Source organism: Chlorocebus sabaeus, chromosome 26, assembly GCF_047675955.1.
Source record: "Chlorocebus sabaeus isolate Y175 chromosome 26, mChlSab1.0.hap1, whole genome shotgun sequence".
Lineage (NCBI taxonomy): Eukaryota > Metazoa > Chordata > Mammalia > Primates > Cercopithecidae > Chlorocebus > Chlorocebus sabaeus.
Genome location: NC_132929.1, coordinates 40,600,789 through 40,606,788, shown reverse-complemented (window position 1 = coordinate 40,606,788; position 6,000 = coordinate 40,600,789). Strand labels below are relative to the sequence as shown.

The 6,000-nt window shown below is 47.0% G+C and overlaps 1 protein-coding gene across 1 annotated transcript in view; it reads left to right on the top strand.

The window, feature by feature from the left end:
* The first annotated feature begins 2,935 nt into the window (after positions 1–2,935).
* The window catches only part of SPG21 (SPG21 abhydrolase domain containing, maspardin), a 28,188-nt gene continuing 25,123 nt past the window's right edge, over positions 2,936–6,000 (top strand). Inside the window, exon 1 of the mRNA XM_008016268.3 lies at positions 2,936–3,212. The gene's annotated coding sequence lies outside the window, so the exon portion shown is untranslated. The remainder of the gene's footprint in view (positions 3,213–6,000) is intronic.

Sequence of the window (6,000 nt, the reverse complement as noted above, 5' to 3'; positions counted from 1 at the left end):
CTCAGCTTACTGCAACCGCCGCCACCCAGGTGGGTTCAAGTGATTCTCCTGCCTCAGCCTCCTGAGTAGGTGGGATTACAGATGTGCACCACCACCACCACACTCGGCTAATTTTTATATTTTTAGTAGAGATGGGGGTTTCGCCATGTTGGCCAGGCTGGTCTCAAACTCCTGACCTCAAGAGATCCACCCGCCTGGGCCTCCCTCAGTGCTGGGATTACAGGTGTGAGCCACTGAGCCTGGCTGCTTTTGATTATTTTGATCAAACAGATAATATATGAATACATTTTCATATAAACTCAACTATTAAATCCAAAGTCAAAGTTCTTCACCACTCCCTCCATCCCCAGTTCCTTCCTCAGAGGTAATCACTCTGCTGCTTGGTACATATCTCTCCAAACATTTAAAAAAGTGCATTCACAGCCGGGCGCAGTGGCTCATGCCTGTAATCTCAGCACTTTAGAAGGCTGAGGCGGGCAGATCACGAGGTCAAGAGATCGAGACCATCCTGGCCAACATGGTGAAACCCCATCTCTAATAAAAATACAAAAATTAGCTGGGTGTGGTGGCGGGCACCTGTAGACCCAGCTACTCAGGAGGTTGAGGCAGGAGAATTGCTTGAACCTGGGAGGTGGAGGTTGCAGTGAGCTGAGATGTGCCACTGCACTCCAGCCTGGCGATAGAGCAAGACTCTGTCTCAAAAAAAAAAAAAAAAAGAAAAAGAAAAAGAAAAAAAGTGCATTCAGTTATGTATATGCATGCATAGAGATATTTCTGGATCTGGGATTATTTTGTGTGTTTTGAAACAAATATTATCCTGTGAAAAGATAAATTAAGAGGGACAGCGCTTGGGTTTGGGCAATTATGAGAGCCAGCTGGCCTTCTGTTTACTTTGCTTGGTGTTCACAGCATATTTTGTGAACATTCCAGTTTTTCTGTGAGATTCTGACAGATGAATTGTGCTGTGGGAACCATTTGGCAGACAGACCCCAGTCACAACAGCTGCAAATCCTTACAGCCATGTCCACCAGGTCAGCCTGCACTGGGACCTGCCTGAATCAAAAGTTTGCTGCTTGCATTTGTGCATTACAATTCGACTGGAATTCACAGATATTAAACGTTCTTTGTTGGGATTAGGAAATGGACAATGTGCTTGCCATGTGTTATGGAACAACTGAGGACACAAACATGACCATGGGTTCCCTTTCTGAAACAATTAAAACATTTATTGTTTTTGGATTGGTCTACATTGTAATAAAAGTTGGTATGTAACAAAACATATCTACATAGTGTTTTTTTTTTTAATATCAATTGTCAAGTTAAAGTTTACTACCACACTAACAGAACAATGACTTTTAACATACGGGCATATCCACAGATTAGGTCTCATTAAAGCTGTTACTAAGTGGGGGCTAGGGATGTGGGTTCTAAGGAATACAGTTTTAGGAATAAATGAGGAAATGTGGGTAGATTTATTTATTCCACTCATTTATTCATTCAATACACTTTTTTGGCGGGGGTAGACGAGGTCTCTCACTTTGCCACCTAGGGTGTGGTGCAGTGGCTTCGACCTCTGAGCTTAACAGATTCTCCCATCTCAGCCTCCTGAGTAGCTGGGACTATAGGCGTGCGCCACCACGCCCAGCTAATTTTTGTATGTTTTTGTAGAGACACGGTCTCCCATGTTGCTCTGGCTGGTCTTGAACTCCTGGGCTCAAGCGATCCATCCACCTTGGCTTCCCAAAGCGCCGGGATTACAATCAATATACATTCAGTACCTATTGTTTATGCGCTAATCATGTGCTAACTCACTGGTTGAATCACTCTATTCCCTTTGCTCTAGATTGAAGCTTCGAGACCACCTGGGAAAATAGACAACTAATGTAATGAATATCCATAACCAGTTTCACAGACAACCAGTAGTTTGCAAGTTATTCCACCCATTGAACGATTCCAAATATTGGAGAAAAGGCCCCCAAGTTAAAATACTCCATGGAAACATGCTCTATACATCTACGTGGTGCTTACAATAAAAGATGACTTCCTGCGACTGACTTGCAACTCCGAAAGAAGTGATTTAGAGAAAAAAAAAGAAAGAAAGAAAAAGAAAAAGGTAAGTATGTCACCGTGCTCTTGGGAAATGCTTTTGGGATTTGTCCAAGTTCTAGAGTGGAACCCAAGGCTCCTGAGCCAGGGGACAGAAGTGATAATTAAGTAGGATGCAATTTAGTTGGAATCTTCCCTGACCTTAATCCCATAAACAGTTGCCTAGGTAAGGGCAAAGTCTACAGGCCCTAAAACAGGGTACAAGCTTCCCTAAAACATATTAGAGAGAAGCACTTTCAACAGGACCTTGTTGCAGGATCCCTTAAAAAAATTCAAAACAAGGAGATTTACATGTTATTCACCTTATCATAATTTCAGAAATATTTTACTAAAAAAAAAAAGTCGTGACGTCTGCAACACCTTAAGAACAATGATTATAAGTGTATTAATATTCTCTCTGATTTTAAGGGAAAAATGATGAAGGAACAGGAAGATGGGTGGGCGTACGTTCCCAGAAATCCCCAGAACGTCAAAAGGGAAGTGGGGACTTTGAGTGGAAGACTAACGGAGAGCGTCTACGGTTGTGCCAAAGGAAAAAAAATGTTCCTAAGAAAAGAGTATACAAAGTTCTGTTCACCAAAGCCTGGAACCCAAAGGTGTCCCTCCAAAGCTGTAAACGCGAACTGAAAGCACAAGCAGGTCCCAAGGGGCCAGGCGCCCCCTTCTCCTAGGTACGCAGGTCAGACAGGAGAACTAGGGCTGACCCACAGGTAATTCAGCCCTCTCCCAGTGCCCGCCGCCGCCGCCGAGGATACCACGGAGCCGCCCCCCGCTCCCGTCGCCGTGGCGACCGCCGGAGCCACGCAGCACCGCCCCTTCCTCGCGGCGTGGCCCCGCCCCCTCAGAACCCGGAAGCGGGAGTCTCGCGCCCGCTGAGCGGCGGTTCGGAAGTGGGGAAGGCGCCGGCCCGAGCTCGCTCGGCCACGCGCCCCGCCCCTCAGAGGCCGGCCTCCTGCTCTCTCCGCACGGCCTGCTGCGCCCGCGAGTCCCGAGCTCTCGGTCGCCCGCCCCTACCGGGGCCCAGCCGCCTCCACGGCCCGCGCTCGTACTGGAGCGAAGAGCGGCCTCTGGAAGAAGGGGAAGGGACGTGGGGGCGGCCACGGCAGGTGAGGGTGGGCGAAGCCCTGGGAAGCGGCTGGGTGTGCGGTATGCGGGGTTGTAGGTGTGTGTATGGCGCGTGGCTGCTTTGGTTGGTGTGACTTTGTGAGTATGTTCTGAGTGGGCCGGTCCATGTGACCACTCACGTGATCACGTGCCCTTGTGAGTGTGTGTCTGGGGCCGAGTGTGGGCTGTAGGGTGGTCGGTGTGCTTGCAACCCTGCCTTTGTGTGGCTGTCACCGGTGGGACTGGCGGGGAGCTGTGTATGAGTCTCCAGCGGGAGGTGGGGGCGGCAGAGGGCTTAACCGGGGCATCCTCCTGTAAACCCATCCTCGGGGTACACGACTGCAGCCCAGGGACATTTTTTTTTTTTCTCAGCAAACTTTTAAGAACTCTGAGCAGAGGTCAGTAATTTTGGAGACAGCACCTCGGCCTGAAAGTGACAGATGTCTTTGTTGTTGCTGAGTGTGGGCCAGGCGTGAGGTTTGAACGGGGGATGAGGCACAGAGCGGGACTAGAGTGTCTCATTTTTCCTCTTCTCGTTTTCCTGGGGAGTTATAAGTTAGACATTTATGCTGCTTCCTTTGTCTCCACCTACACTGGTTCAGCTCCTTTTGGCACAAAGATTCAACAAAATGAGGAGTAACTTTTTTTTTTTTTTTTTTTTTTTTTTTTGAGACGGAGTCTCGCTCTGTCACCCAGGCTGGAGTGCGGTCTCCCGATCCCGGCTCACTGCAAGCTCTGTCTCCCGGGTTCACACCATTCTCCTGCCTCAGCCTCCCAAGTAACTGGGACTACAGGCGCCCGCCACCACGCCCGGCTAATTTTTTGTATTTTCAGTAGAGAGAGGATTTCACCGTATTAGCCAGGATGGTCTCGATCTCCTGACATCGTGATCCGCCCGCCTTGGCCTCCCAAAGTGCTGGGATTACTAGGTGTGAGCCACCGCGCCCAGCCACTGAGGAGTAACTTAATAAACTGTGTCCAAATTCCAAAAGCTTTTATACCAAGAGCGTGAGAAGAGATGTCACAGATGTCAGGTAGGCAGCTTTTCCTCCTGTAAGGTTTAGAGATAATGCAATGAAGAAAAGAGGGATAGCTCTCCCCTGAAGAGATCTAAGAAAAGGATAGCTGTGTACTTCTGTGGTGAGGGATGGAGAGGTGCATTAAAAAGCCAGTTGCATCGCCCAGAGACTCTCAGCTTCTAATATTTTGTCATGGCTAATATTTATAATCACGGATTGTCCATAATGCACGTCAACTATAGATTGAAATAAAGTAGCAGAAACCTCTGACTAGTTATGCTGGTTATGTGACTTAAACATTGATAAAGGTGATTTTGTTGACTTTAAAGTGGCAGGTTCTGTTGAAGCCCTGAGCGATAGGGGCATAGTCACAACTGGCAGGTTTTTTTGTTTGTTTGTTTGTTTTTTGAGACAGAGTCTCACTCTGTCACTCAGGTTGGAGTGCAGTGGTGCGATCTCAGCTCACTGCAACCTCTGTCACCCAGGTTCAAGCTCTCCTGCCTTAGCCTCCTAAGTAGCTGGGATTACAGGTGCCCATCACCACGCCCAGCTGATTTGTTTTTGTTGTTGTTGTTGTTGTTTTGTTTGTTTTTTTGAGGTGGAGTTTCGCTCTCGTTGCCCAGGCTGGAGTGCAATGATGCGATCTCGGCTCACTGCAACCTCTGCCTCCCGGGTTCAAGTGATTCTTTTGCCTCAGCTTCCTGCTTAGCTGGGATTACAGGGATGCGCCACCAAGCCCGGCTAATTTTGTGTTTTTAGTAGAGACGGGGCTGCACCGTGTTGGCCAGGCTGGTCTCAAACTCCTGACCTCAGGTGATCCACCTGCCTCAGCCTCCCAAAGTGCTGGGATTATAGGCGTGAGCCACTGCACCCAGCCACAACTGGCAGTTTTTATTGTCCAGCAGCACAAGGGCCAGAGAAGACAGGGAGTCCACAGCACACCCTGAAGAGGGGTTTCCTTAGGCAAGATTGAGGCTAATATTGTGGCCCTTTTCCCACCAGCATGAACAGGTGCTTTTGTTTTTGTGAGGAACAAAATCATGAGAGATCAAATCAGTTTTGAGCTCATGGTCCACATTCATTCTTATTCAGTACTGACCAGTTTGGTCACAATCTCAGTTAACCTTTGCCATATACAGAATATTCCTGTTATGACTTAGAAAAGGATACCCCCTTGGTGGATGAAAGACAGCTAGGAGAACAAACTTTCCCATTCATACCACTCACAGCTGCTTTCCCTTTGCAGCAGTGATCTTTTTTTCCTTAGACGTCAGTTGGTCAGATGCAACATTTGGTATCCATTTTACCTTTCGTGTACTGCCAAACTAGCACAAGTGTTAAAATTACTTGTCTCTACAAAAATTTAGTCACAGCGGAGTGGAATCTCTCCATCTTGTAAGATTACTTTTAACACGTTGGCGTAGTGAAGTGGTTGTGAATTATTCTGAAGACTGTTGGTAAGGAACATCTTTCTATTTACTGCTATGGGAAAGAAGAGGAATCCACGTGAATATGTGTGCCTGTGTATGTGTGTATTTGTATGGTGGTTTGGTTTGTGCATTGCAACTGATTCCAAAGCTATGAATGTTTTATTTTATCCCGTTTTGTGACTCTAGAAGCATACTTTCTGGCTTAATTAGCTAAGGTGTTTTATAAATCTGTTAAGTAGATGTTATTTGCTAAACATGTTTTTTATTTTCCCTCCTTTAGAGTAGATTGTTTCTAATAATGCAATACTAGGAAATGTCTCCATTAAGAAGTATTTAGATGA